Source organism: Hevea brasiliensis, chromosome 8 (genome assembly GCF_030052815.1).
Source record: "Hevea brasiliensis isolate MT/VB/25A 57/8 chromosome 8, ASM3005281v1, whole genome shotgun sequence".
Lineage (NCBI taxonomy): Eukaryota > Viridiplantae > Streptophyta > Magnoliopsida > Malpighiales > Euphorbiaceae > Hevea > Hevea brasiliensis.
Window position 1 is genome coordinate 59,119,141 of NC_079500.1, and position 15,421 is coordinate 59,134,561.

The 15,421-nt window shown below is 35.3% G+C and overlaps 1 non-coding gene across 1 annotated transcript; it reads right to left on the minus strand.

Moving 5' to 3' along the window:
- Nucleotides 1-781: 781 nt before the first annotated feature.
- LOC131182696 (small nucleolar RNA R71) lies at nt 782-889 on the minus strand. The gene has a single exon (XR_009150957.1). It is a non-coding gene; the product is annotated as a small nucleolar RNA R71 (small nucleolar RNA).
- Between the last annotated feature and the right edge of the window lie 14,532 nt (nt 890-15,421).

Here is a 15,421-nt window from a genome sequence, read left to right on the forward strand (position 1 = left end):
TTTCTATACTACTTGTACGACCCGTGCACTTGCGGTTGGGACGCATCAAGTTTTTGGCGCCGTTGCCGGGGAGTTGTTTGTTTAAGATTGAATTCTTGATCATTTTAGTTGTTTTTAGTTTTATCTTTGTTATCTTTTCATTTTGTGTTTGTTTGTTCTTTTTCAGGTACTTTTAATCTTTTATGGGAAGAGCTAGAAGCACAAGTGATACATCCTTATTGTTCAATCCTGAAATAGAGAAATTTTGCAAGGCCAACAAGAAAGAAACCAGAAGAAGGAAGGAAGCTTTGAGAGAAACTGAATTAGAAGCAGACATGGCTGATGAAAGAATTAGAATTGGTGTTGGTAATGCTGGAAATGGTCAAAACAATGAAAATGAAGCCCAAGGGGAAGAAGTTGTTAATGCAAACGTGCCTAGGGGAAGTATGATGGATCATGCTTTTCCACGTTTTGATGACTTGAGAGAGAGCATAGCAAGACCAAGGATTGATGCAAATAGTTACAAGATGGATTTTGGGGTCCTTCAAATGATTCAGAATTCTCAATTTGGGGGTCATCCTTCTGAAAATCCACACACACATCTGAAGAAGTTTGCTATGATTTGTGACATGCAAAAACAACCTGGAGTATCTGATGATGCAGCAAGGCTAAAATTGTTTCCATTCTCTTTGAAAGATAGAGCATTGGATTGGCTTGATTCTTTACCTCACAACTCAATTACAAATTGGGAGCAGCTCACTGATGCATTTCTTGCCCAATACTTTCCACCTGGAAAAACTCAAGAGTTGAGGAATCAAATGATTGCTTTTAGACCAAGAGAAGATGAGACTCTTTATGAGTCATGGATGAGATGGAAGGAGTTGGAGAGACAATGTCCACATCATGCCATTCCCAAATGGATGATAAACCAGAATTTTTACACAAATGTCACTCCTGCTATTAGAGGGATCATTGATGCTCAAATCGGAGAATTCATCATTAAGCATGAAGATGAAGCTTATGAGTTATTAGAGAAAATAGCAAAACGAATCATCTATGGAGTAGTCCAAGAGGGTCAACTCCAACTCAAAAAGGCAAGTTCTTTGGAATGTATGAGCTTGATCCATTCAACATGATCAATGCCAAATTTGATGCACTCACTAATGTCCTTGCTAAGAAAATGGACGATTTAAGTATGCTAGTCAGTTCATCATCATGCTCTGGAAGTTCTCAACAAGTTACTTATGCAGAAGGAACAATGAGCTGTGGTGTAGATTATCCTTCATATGCTTGGAGGAATAATCCCAATTTTTCATGGGAGAATCAGCAAAATCAAGCTTCAACTCGAACTTTCCATCACAACAACAAGAGCATCAATACCAACAACCTAGGCAACCACCACCTAGTTTTCAAAAAGAATGCAAATCGCACCTTTACCAAGACAAAGAAGAACAAAGTTCCACCACAGAGGCTTTATTACAACAAAGTCTTGCTAATCAAATTAAGCGTGATGAAGAGTTGAGAGAGATGAAAGCAAGGCTGGAACAAATGCAAACACACAATAGGATCTTTGGAAAATCAGTTGCACAACAAGCATGCTCATCAAGTACAAATTCTATGGGGAAACTTCCTAGTCAAACAGAAAATCCAAGGGAGCAATGTCATGCCATCACACTGAGGAGTGGTAAAATAGTGCATAATGAGAAGAGTGAAAAAGTTGAGAAGAGAGAAAATGAGGAAGATTTTGAGGGAGATGAAAAACAAAAGAGTGAAAAAGGAGTGCAAGAAAAGGTAAAGAGGAGGTTGGAGAAAGAAGAGAAATATATACCTCCAGAGCCTTACAAGCCACAGCTTCCCTTTCCACAGAGATTTCAAAAAGCCAAGCTTGATAAGCAATTTAGGAAGTTCTTAGAGGTTTTGAAGAAGCTATATATAAATGTGCCTTTTATCGATGCTCTTTCCCAAATGCCTTCTTATGCTAAGTTTTTGAAAGAAATTCTCTCAAACAAAAGAAGACTTGAAGATTATGAGACTGTAGCCTTAACTGAGGAATGCAGTGCTATCCTCCAAAGGAAACTTCCTCCAAAGCTCAAGGATCCAGGGAGTTTTTCAATTCCATGCCATATTGGGGAATCATGTTCTATAAAAGCTTTATGTGATTTAGGGGCTAGTGTAAGCCTTATGCACCTCTCCATCTATGAGAAGCTTAACATGGGAGATCTTAAGCCAACCCACATTTCTCTTGGGCGAATGGATCAATTAAATATCGAAGGGATCTTGGAAAATATACCATTGAAGGTTGGAAAATTTTACATCCCGATTGACTTTGTCATTTTGGACATGGAAGAGGATTCTCATATGCCAATCATTTTGGGAGGCCTTTTACAGCTCTGGTGGTGCTTTGATTGACGTGAAAGGTTAAAAGATTAGTCTTATAATCGGAGTGGATGAGTTAGTCTTCAATTTTTTCAATGATAAGAAGAAGCAACATGAAGATGTAGACTCTTGTTTGAGAATTGATATAGTTGATGAGTTAGTAAAAGAGCACTTTAGAAAGAGCTATCCGAAGGCTTCTCTTGAAAGTTGTCTTATCCATGAAGGGAGTATCAATGATGAAAATCCAAAAGAGGCTGCATTTGCACAAGATTTGAATAGTAATCCACCTTGTCCTATGGCACCAATCTTTCAAGTTGAGCAAGTGGAGAAAAGTGAAGTAAAGCAACCATCTCTCAAAGAAAAAGATGCACCAAAGGTTGTCAAGAAAGAAATGGTCGGATTTTTAGACAAAGCAACAAGGATCTTCTCATATGATGGAAAGAAAATGAAGTATAGATTCATTGAAGCACCTATTGGAAACAGAGGCAATAAATTCCAATTTCAGCCACCATGAAACATGAAAAGAGTCCAGCTAAGGACTATAAATTAGCACTCTTGGGAGGCACCCCAAGTCCTTTTATTTTGCTTTTGTTGATTTACTTTCATTTTCATTAATTTTGTTTTTATCTTAAATTTCCTCAAATTCAATTTTTGACATTATTAAATCTTGTCCCTTGTAGATGTATATCAATGAAGAAAGGCTGGTGAACTATTGGGAGCTGCAATCTGGTTATTGCAGAGGAAAAATGCAATCTGCAGAAAAGGAAAAGTCTGCAGCAGATAGATTCTGTTCTTGAGCTGCAATCTGGTTTATGCAGAGAGGAAGAAGAAATTCTGCAGCAAAGAGGGTGTTTGCAGCAGATGGCTTGTGTTTTTGGTGAGGTTGGGTGTGAGACTTTTAAGTATGTGTGATTTTAATCTTAATATGGTGGTAAGTGAGTTATTTTTGCAGTTTTGAGCTTCTTTGGGTTGTAGGATTCAAGGTAAAAATGCTGCATTTTCTTGGCAAAACTTGGAGACTTCATTTCATCATTTGTGGTTAGATGCAACTTCATGCAAATTTTATGGAGTTTTATGTGCTAAATGTTGATTTGCAGAATTTGTCTTAAAATGGCATAGTTCTCAAAGGTCTTTTATGTAGGATCCATTTTTACATGCTTGTGTGATGCCTTTTTGATATACTTTGTATATATTGATGTGTTTTTGGTGAAACTTCTCATGGTTTATGCTTCATGGAATTATATTTCCTCATTCTAGGGTATTTTTCACACTTGCAATCCATGTTCTATTGCATTCTTGATCTTGCTAACTTGTGCATAAGCAACTGCATAGCTTATGCAATCCTGCATAACCACAATTCTTGCCATTTTCCACCTTTATTGCAAGTGCATAAGGAGAGTGCATAGCTTATGCACTTCTGCATAACCTCATTTTGTCAAATTTCATATCTGTCAAAACTTGCATAAGGTGAGTGCATGACTTATGCACATTTGCATAACCAAAAATTCTGCATTTTCTCTCTCTGCCGAAGTCTGCATAAGCAGAGTGCATAGCCTATGCACTTCTGCATGACCAGAAACTCCAAAAATTCAAACTGCCGAGGGTGCATAAGGAAGGTGCATAAGTTATGCACTACGCATAACCAAAAACTCAATTTCCAATGCGCGAGGGTGCATAAGCAGAGTGCATAGCCTATGCATACGCATGACCGAAACTCCAAAAATTCAAACTGCCGAGGTGCATAAGGAAGGTGCATAAGTTATGCATACGCATAACCAAAAACTCGAATTTCCAATCGCGAGGGTGCATAAGCAGAGTGCATAGCCTATGCACTTCTGCATGACCAGAAATCAGAAAATTCCAAAAGTTGCCGAGACCTGCATAAGCAATGTGCATAGCTTATGCACTTCTGCATAACCAAAGACTCTGAATTTCAAAACCCACCAAAGAGTGCATAAGGAGAGTGCATAACTTATGCACTTCCGCATGACCAAAAAAAAAAAAAAAATTGCAACCCTTATTGCCACTCATGCAGAACCGCACGGCTTATGCACCCTACTTATGCACATGTTCTGGAAAAGTTAAAACCTGCTGAGACTTGCATAAGGAGAGTGCATAACTTATGCACTTCCGCATGACCAAAAAAAAAAAAAAAAATTTTTGCAAATATTTTACATAGCCTTCGCTGTGACTCTCGGCTCATTTAACTTCTTATGTTCTGTTTTTCTTATTTATACTTAACTAATTGGCAATTACTAATTATTTGTGTTCAGGGCTTATCTAGTTGTCTTAAGTGTGTTTCTAATCCCCTTAATTATTCGGACCAACACCGGTCACCGGAATAGTGAAATATACCAAGCTATGCAAATAGGGGTGTTATAATGAATTTTTCTACACTAAGTTATGACCATTTGAACAAATACTGTTCATTTGGTCATTTTCCAGGGATAGCATGTTGGTCACCCGGATTACGGCAATTTTTAGGTCAACTTGGTCTGGTTTTCTAGGCAAGGTTTTTTCACTAAAATTGTAACATTATGTGTCTAGTTTCATGTCCAATTGGCCTTGCACCAATTGAACCTATACAACTCCATTTATGCCTCAAACAATACACTGGACTCAAAGGTCCAAATTTCCTACTTAAGAATCAACACTCCCAAATTCAATTCTCCCAACTCCACAAACTTCATTTGACATATTTGGCATTTCTAATGGTCATTAAATCATCTCAACATCATCAAATTCCAAGCAATAATACAAAAACTAAGTTAGGTCAAAACCCTAACTTATAATTTCAATCTCAATCATACATCCATGCAATTTGATTTCTAATGCCTTAAACTTCATTAATCAACTTTACTAACTAAAACAAAATCATCAAAACCATCAAATTCATTTACTTCCTAGGGCTGCCACAAATTAAAACTTCAACATATTCCAAATTTTATTTTCTTTTCATGCCATGTCAACTTAATCAAGCATGCTTTTCATGCTTAGAAAAGATAAAGGGTATGGTTAGTGCACTAACCTCTTTAACCACTCTCTTGGCTTATTGAAACCTTAGAATTTTTTTTCACTTTCTTCAAATTTCTTGGCAACCAAACACTTCTCCTTAGTGTGGGTGTAATTTTTAGTGAAGGTGGTTAGGGCTTTTAGGGTGAGGAAGGGTGGAAATTCAAGCTTGAAAAATGGAAGAGGAACTCTTCCATGGTGGTGCGACAACTTTGAGGAAGAAAGGAGCAGAATATTTTTTTCAATTTTTGGTCTCATTTATCCTCTTTTATTAATTAATTAAGTGGTGCTTAATTGTGATTGGTGGATAGGTTCTTAATGACATCATATGATGTCATAATTAAGTATTTTCTTTCATTTTCTTTTTCTTTTCTTTTCTATTCATTTTCAATTTAATTTTTAGCAATATTTATTCATATTTTATGTCATAATATTTATTTACTTAACTGGACAAGTCGGCCAAAAATCATCTCTGAAGATGAAATGACGAAAATGCCCTCTGTTTGGCTTAACAGACTAAAATTGTCTGTACCGATCAAAAAATTTTTCTAAACCTTTTCTTGGCATTCTAATGCCATAGAAATCTCAATGACTCTTCTCTGGAGTCCCAAAAATTATTTTATGAATTTTCTTTCGGGTTTAGGGCTTCTAGCTGCGAGGACCGTAACTTCCCACTAGGTTACCCATCGCTAGGGCACCGGCTCATTTAACTTGGTTGTATTTTATTTCTAAAATTTTTTCTTAATTTTTCTTATTAATATTTGAGTTATTTATGACTCCTCACTTTAGTCTAAATATTTTTTCAAACGTTCTAGCTGTCCAGACCGACACTGGTCACCAGAACAGTATAATGTACTGAATTGTTATAGTGAATGTGTTACATCCTCACTATTAGCAAAATGTTATTCTAGACTTTCTAGTATGCGTACCTAATTTGTTCCCATTTTGGTCATGCCTGCACAACATCGATCATCGAAGCAAGATAACGTCTGGACTATGTAAGTGAGGATGTTACAAAGACTAGGTCCAAGGGGAAGGAAATTTATCGTTATAAGATATTACAAAGAGTCAAAAGGATATGTTGTAATAGGTGAGCAAGAAAATGGAAATATAGCTAAGATCAAATGTAACACCCTGAACCTCCAAGCTCTGAATAGTACCCTTTTTGGTCTATGACTAGTACTATTCAAAAACACCTTAAAGACCAAAATTAAAGGGAAAATTAATTGAGATAGACACAATAAAAATTCAAGTGCACCAAAGACCTAAGGACTCATCGGGCATTATGAAAAAGAATGATTATGACCCGATGAGGGGCATTTTGGTCAATTTACTTCAAGAGTTGATTTTTGACTAAAACATCAATTTAAATTAAATGAAAAATAATTTATTGAATTATGAAGAAAATTTTTGAGAAAAAAATTGAAGCATAAAATGAAAAGAAAAGAAAAGAAATAAATTTTAAGTTTAATTACATTTATGACAAAAATTAAAATTTATAATTAAAATAAATTAAATTTTGGGATAAATATATAAAGGAGACAATTACACTAAATATCAAAAAGACAATTTCCTCTCATCCTCCCCATTCTCTCTCTCTCTCTCTCTCTCTCTCTCTCTCTCTCTTTGCTTCATTTCCCCCATTTGCAACCTCCCTCTGCTTTTGATTTCCCACCTTTCATCCATGGGTTCTCAATCTAAATGGTAGAAAACACCAAAGTAACCTTTGATTGAGAGATTGAAGCGAGAAGAATAAGGAATTTGGAAGGGAAATTGAAGATTAGAAGTTGGACCTTGAGGTAAGTTTCATTTCTTGCTCAATTAGTTATACAAACTTTGAATCAAGTTAGATTTTGATAAAAATTACATGAGAAAGCATGAGAATCATTTATGTATGAAGAGGTGTGATTTTGGCCAATTTGGGGAAAACTTAGGGTTTTATGTGTTTTAATTTAATTGATGATGAATTCAAGTTTAATTAAAGTAGTATGCATGATTAGGGTAGTGAGATTGCATGGGATTTGCATAAATTGAAAAATGGAAGATTAGAGTTTATGTAAAATTAGGGCTTTTATTGTATGAAGTGTAATTAGTGTTTATAATGACAAATTGTGGTCATTTGAGGTGCCTTGAGTGTCAATTAACATTAATTGGATGAAAGGAATTGATGGAGTTGTATGGATTAGGGAAATTACAAACTAGGGTTTTGCAAAATTGGGGGTTTCGTTTTAGAAAGTACCATTGATGTGTTTAATGTTAAATTATGGTCATTTGGGATGACTTAAATGTGAATTGAGGTTGGTTAGTGAAACTAATTGAAGGAAATGGCAATTGAACCTTAGGGCAGAATTTTTGGACACTGAGTCCAGCGTGTTTAGCAGCTCATAAGTTGAGCTACACAACTCCAATTGGTGTGAAACCAATTGAAAATAAAACTTAAGACATAGGGCAAGAATTTTCATGGTATCTTGCTCAGAAAATGACCATAAGCTACTCTAAATGAGCCTTGAACCTGGAGGTGGAAATTTTGGACACTGTCAGTGAGACCACATAAACAGTAAATTTTTGCATTGTCATAACTCTCTCTAGAAAATCCTAAATTAGGTGATTCTTGAACCGATGAAAACTTAAAACATAGTAGAACATTTCATATGAAGAACTTAAGACCAAATTATGAACTTAACCCAACTAAATTGCTGAGCAAATTTGGGTTAACCAATCTGCCAGAACCTAGAACCTGCAGAAATTGTGCATGTAAATAGTAAATTTTGAATTGTCATAACTCACTCTAGAAAACTCCAATTTAGGTGATTCTTGATTCAATATAAACTTGAAACATAGTAGAACATTTCATATGGAGAACTTCATGCCAAATTATGAACTTAACTCAATCAAATTGCTGGGCAAAGTTAAGTTAACAAATTTGCCTGAATCTGCCCACATGAATAATAACTATTGATTTAGTCATAACTTGAGCTATAAAGCTCCAAATTAGGTGATTCAAAAAGGAAAATAAATTTAAGACCTAGATGAACAGTTTTTGTGAAGAATACCTCATTAACTTATGATTAGAACTATGTAAAAATTGGGTTCAAATATTAGGGCACCAAGATGTCTAAAATCCAAAACTCTTTAAAGTTTGTAAAGCTAACTTGGGATGCATTAGACATTTATGAAATGAGTTTTTGGCAATAGTTAATATGAATATTGAGACATTCTACTTGTGTATTTTCAGTAGAAAAAGAGGTTGGGATGGACAAGGAGAAGTAAGTAAAGAGAAAGTAGTTCATTGAAGGTTTGTGCACAACTACCCTTTTTCTTTGTTTTTAAACTTGTAAATTGATTGGAATGAGTTTATTTGAATGAGTTTAATTTGAATGAGATATGGTTTTTCTCGTGCATTTGAGAAATTTGAGTGTTACCACCTCTATATGGGTTTTATGATGAATTTGAATGTGTTTATTGGTTTGCGAATGTGATTGTTGATTAGGAAACTTTTTAAAATTGTTTTGAAACCACAGTTAGCATCACGTCCCTTTCGGAACTCCCCTGTAACACCCCTATGTTCGGTAGTGCGTTCTACTGTTCTGGTGACCAGTGTTGTCTGGACAGCTAGGATGCCTAGAACTACACTTCGATATGAGTGAGGAGACATAAAATAATGAAATACAAGAAAAGAAAATACAAGAAAAACAAAGGAAAAATAATAGCAAAAAAGTATAACCAAGTTAAGCGAGCCGAGAACCCTAGCGATGGGTGACCGCACCGGGAAGTCACGGCGTGGACTGTTGACTAGCCCTAGACTGCGGGAAACCCTGAAAAATATTTTTAGGACTTAAATAGACCCCTATTGAAGTATAAATGCCATTAGAAATATCAAAGAAAAATTAATTAATTAGTACAAAGAAAAGTGAGAAATCGAAAAACAAATAAAACCCGATGTTACCGAAAAATCAGGAATGTAACCCGAACAGGGGCATTGTGGTCATTTGAAACCCCGAGTTGTCTTTTGACCTAAATGTCCATTAAAAATACATGATATTACACTTGGAAAAAATAATGAAAAATTAAATTAGTCGTACATAATGTAAATAGCAACAATGGGGAGTTAATTGTGGGAATAAGGAAAGTTAAGGTTAAACTAATATTAAATAATGGTTAGTGCTCCACTAACTTAGAATTGTGGGACACTTAAGAGCTAAAATGGGCAGAAATGAGTTGATCTTCAACCTCCTCTCAAACCAGCCGAATTTATCCTCCATGGGACTCCATGGCCGCAACTTGAAGTCCTCCACGCATCCATGATCCAAGCTTCTAATGGTTATGGTTTCTTCATTAGAAGTGATCACCACACCTTGGGCAGTAGATAGGCAGCAAGAAGACCAAGTTTTGGAGAGGTTTTGAAGAATTTCTAAAGTGTTAAGTTTGTATTTTTGGTTTATTGCTTCATTAAAGTTAGTAGGATGTTATGGGCATTTGATTTATGGAGAGATTTTGAAATTTTGGTGAATCGTTGTTATGCACTAGTTAGGCAGCCATGGCAACTTAAGAATTTGAATTATTTTCACATGTATTTTGATGGGTATTAGTGTTGATTAAAGTAAATCAAAGTTAAGTTAGTTATTGATGTATGTTAAATTGAACACTTGAATTGGAAATTTTTGTTGAATTTGGAATTATATGTGTGATTGTCTAAATGGACAGCCATGGGATTGTACACTAAATGAAATATAATTACATGTATTGTGGAGAATTAACTTTGGCTAATGTGATTCAAAGTTTGGTAAGTTAACTTCATGTATGTGGAATGGTGACCAAGTGAAAATTTTGAGTTTGAAGACAATTATGGAGGTGTACCATTGTGACAGTTTGTTAACTCTTGAAGAATGCTGGAATTCATGCTTGGTTTATGGAATAATGATGTTAAATTGTGTTGGTTATTATGGCAGTTTGGGTATGTGTGTGATGGTGTGAAGTTGGACATGTAAAAGTGTTATGGTTAGGTGATTGAATTGTTGTAAATTTGGTTTGAAAAATTCTGCACTTTATGGTGTATGTTGAATGTAATTGTAAGCTGCCAAAATGACCTATAATATGTTGTGAATTATGTTTAGGTCATGGTACAACCAGAATTGGCTTGAATGTTGAGTTTGGTAAGTGTTAAGTGATCCTTGATGTGTATGAAAGAAATGCAATAAGGCAGTTTGTGTTTTAGGCCTAGAACCTTAAGTGTGTGGCTCCAATTGGTATGAGACCAATTGTAGGTGAGACTAGACACAAAATGTGCCAACTTTCATGAAGGAAGCTTGCCAAAATTCTGCTTGCAAGGTAGCTTGAAAAATGACCAAATCCGGATTAAGTGCAATAAAGGCCTGAAAATTTACCAATTGGTCAGCAGTTAGTGTTTAGGCCATAACTCACTCAAAACAGGTCCAATTGACCTGAAATTTTGACCATGAATAGGTAAGACCCATATCTACAAGTCTTATGAAGACACCAAAGGCCAGAAATGAACATAAGCAAGTCAAACAGCTTGCACAAGTTCGGGTCCAAAAACTGGCCGAACCAAAATTGACCTAAAATGACCTAAAGTGACCAATTTTGATGTAATTTGACCAGCAATAGTAAAATGACCATAACTTGGTCTACATAACTCAGAATGACCTGAAATTTTGCCCTACGTGCAATAAGACATAGATCTACAAGTTTGTAGTTTTGACCAAAACCCAAAAACTGAGAGAACTAGGTCGTCTGGCTAGGTCAAATTAGTATCCCGGAATCTAGCAAATTGCAAGAAAATGCAGTATACACGGAACTGAAATTGATAACATGTACCAACCCTAAAAGACTATCGAATGTGACATATTAGTAACACTGAAACCTAATTTACCTAAAACGCATTGAGGGTCGATATATTAGGTTGATTAAGCAAATAATAGAATTCAGTGAATTAATTATCGAGTATTATCGTTAGAGACAGTTTAAATGAGTACTGAAACACTTCAAATTGTGTTTCTCAGTTAGCAAAGACTCAGGGAAGGGGAAGGAAACACTGAGTCAGAGCCAAGAGACAGTTATCAGAGGTTTGTGCACAACTAGTCTTTAACTGATTTTGTTTGAATATTACATATGATTAAATGACATATTTTTCTTATGTATTATGTTTAACAAGCATCGGATTTAATTCAATGATTATTGAAAATTGTTATAGTATGTATGAATTTAGCTTTGTCAAATAGTATTTCCACAAGTATTAAGCATTGTTATGGATTGAATAAATTATGTTTTGGGGAAAATTGTGATAGAACATGTTTTGAATTGTGATGGTAATTTTCATGGAGAAATGCAAATTTATGATTTGAATTATGATGAGCATAAAAATTATTGGATGTTAGAATTGAATTTGAATCGAATTATATTGTGATTTATGCTCACTAAAAGGATTGTGATATTGTTTTATATCTCACTATAGATGCTTGACTAGGTTATTACCCATCTCTCTCATTTGTTGAGAAGACAATGGAGTTAGTTGTGTTTTGATTACCATGGTACGTGCACAAGCTTAGATTTTCCTCTGATTTGAGGTTAGATCTAAGTTTATTTTATCGTTATGGCCCTTACGGAAGATTCATTATTGTGATGGTACTGTGCATGATGATTCGACCTCCCCGGCCATAGGGATTTAGAATCTGATTCGACCTCCCCAACCATAGGGAGTTAGAATCACATCGAATATGGCCCTTTTGGATTAGTCTCGCATAGTTAGTGAGATAAAGAATGATTTTTGAGATACAGCATGGTTTTTGAGATACAAAATGGCTTTTGAATGGTAAAGAATTGTGATTTCAATTATGATTTATGTATAATTGATTTTGTTAGAATTACCTAAATGGTTAGTTATGATTTGATAAATTGAATTTCATGATCGAAGTCATTTTATACAAATGATTCACATTATTGGCAATGAATATTTTGAGTTTTGGAATTTGATGAGTATTCAGATTTTCAAATTATTTACTGTAAATTTTGTCAATGTATATTGTACTATGTTTTAAATTATAGTTGTGCACCACTGAGTTCACCACTCAGCGATAGCTTTGTATGCTGTCGCAGGTAAGAAGAGCATAGAGCAGTGAGTAAGTTTCTTTGAAGACACTTTCATATCAGCTCCAGGTATATTATAGGTATACCCATGTACATAGGTTTTGATGTATGCATGTAATAATATGTATGTAAATTATTTGAGCAGTTGTATAAAAACTCTTGTAAAATATTTTGGTATGTAATTAAATGTAAATTATTGTAAATGTAAGTTTGGGATTTCAATTATCTGAATAGTTTTGTAATATTAATTTTGAGTCTTGTAATCAATGAAATGTTTCCTTTATGAGGAGATTGATTTGATTATTGAGATTTGAATTATGAGTGCAAATGAAGTTATTGAAGTTGTATTTGAGAAAACATATTGGGAGCATTTTCTTTTGCAGGATTGAATAACTGTTTTCTCAAAATATAGCCGACACTTTGCCGAAATTTTGAAAAAATTTTATAACACCAGATTTTAATCGATGATTTAAATTTCATAAAAATTGTTTTTAAAATCCCTTATAGTATATCTAATGGGTTATCGGTAGGCGAAGTACGGTAATTCATTAGGTGTACTACGGGATCATGTTACATCTTACGGGAGAGTAGGGTGTGACATGTTTTGTGGTATCAGAGCAATGGTTTTAAAGTAAATTTTGAACTGTGAATTTGAAATCTTTTTGTCAATAACTACAACTGCTCAAATGTTTGATACATATAGTACATTTACATCATAAATATGAACTAATGGAGAGGAATCTCCTTATGTTGGTTGTACAGGAATAGAAAATCCTATGAAAAGATATGGAAGAGAAGAATGAGACAATAGAACAGTCCGTTATGGCAGAAGTACAAGTTGAGGCCCCAGCTCCATAAAGTGTCGAAGGCTCGACTATACCAGTTTTACCAGTATAAATTACTGCACAAATGGCCCAGCAAATGGCCACTTTCTTCCAACAAATGGCTGATAATCTGTCAGCCCAAGCCCAAGTACAGACCCAACCCCCACAAGGGCAGTGTGAAATAGAGAAGAGGGAGAAATCTACGGGTCAGAGCTCGAGCAGTTATTTGAGGAAGAGAAAAGAATTTGAGGAACCCCGAGCTCAGGGATACGATAGAGGCAGATCATCAGGGCAGAGAACACCAAGATCTAGTCGTCGAACAACCAGAAGTTCCTATTCTGCCCGTTTCTGCCATGTTTGTGGTAAGCTACAAGGAGGTATTTGTCGAAGGGCCTCTGGAGCCTGCTACAATTGTGGAAAACTTGGACACTTTGCTAAAGATTGTACTAGAGCACCTCGATCTGCTTTCTGGAGTTCACAGACCGTCAGTCAGAGTCGAGATAGAAGTAGAGTTGGTACTCCTCACCATTATAACACAGTGAATTAACCCGAATATAGTAGCGCACCAATCAGAGCGTCCACTATGCGCCAAGGAGAAAGAGCAGAAACTTTAGATGTAGCTGCTGGTAAGTTCTTAATTTTTAAAAGAAACAATTAGTTATTATTTGATCCCAGCACTACTTAGTTGTGTGTTAGTGTCAGAACTATATGTTCTGTTGTTATTCCTTTACATGGGAATGAATTTTGATGTATTAGTGACTAGTCCTTTAGGATAATAACTATAATAACAAGTATGATTGACATTAATTTTGGAAGAATTGTTAGCTAAAAGTATTTTCTAACATACCATAAATTATAAAGCTAATTGGCAAGCCTACTTAATTTAAAGTAAGAGGACCTAAAAGTAAGTTACAGTAATAGAATTGCTCTAGATGAGGGCAAAGATGTTACTGTTAGTAATTATTAATGGATACTGTAATCAGAATCAGTTTAGGATATTAGTGGATTCGAGAAAGATAAGATGTTAGAAAACCTAGTCCATGAGGTTATAACGTAGTGACTATGTAATGTTCTCGATGTTTGTATTGTAAGCTACAGATTACAGTACCGACAAGGGATTATTGTGTAGAGCTACATGCTTCCTCGTGGTACAATAAATTAAGAATATTTGTAAGTAATCTATAAATCGATACAGTTGCGCCCGAATAAAGTACTATTACTAGAAATAAATGTGAAAATTCTAGTAAGAAATTTAAAACTTCAGAACTAGCCTATCAAACGACTACACTTGTAAGGTAGCTAGAGTTAGTGACTCAGTTACATTAATGTGAACTACCTGTACCACAGTAATTGCTATAAGCTTAGAGTTATCAGTACAACTTATCATCCTCAGACGGATGGACAATTAAAACGAGTAATTCAGGTAAATTCTGAAATTCATTGAGTTCCTGTAAATAATGAAATGAAATGATAATAATAACCTGTAAAATGTAATAAACCCTCGAGAATATACTGAGAACTTCTGTCCTTGAATCCGAGGGGAGATGGGACAGATACATCCCACTAACAGAATTTGTATACATTAATAAGTGTCAAGCTAGCATACAAGTGGCACCCTATGAAACATAGTAAGAGAACGGATAACTCTAGATTTTGTGATGAAACTTCCGAGGACACATAATAGTTAAGATGCAGTATAGGTCATAGTTGACAGACTAACCAAGTCTGCTCACTTTTTGCCAGTCCGAATGGACTATAGCCTGGAAAGATTGGCCAGATTGTACATATATGAAATTGTAAAATTGCATGGAGTGCCAGTATCGATTGTATCTAACAGAGATCCTAGGTTCACTTCTAGATTCTGGGGTTGTCTTCAGAGAGCCCTAAGAACTAGATTGAACTTCAGCACAGCATTCCACCCACAGACAGATGGCCAACCTGAAAGAGTTATTCAGATATTGGAGGATATGCTACGGGCTTTTGTGATTGAGTTTGAAGGTATTTGGGATACACACTTGCCTTTGATTGAGTTTGCTTATAACAACAGCTACCAATCAAGCATTGGGATGCCTCCATATGAAGCTTTGTATGGCAGAAAGTGCAGAACTCCCATATGTTGGGATGAA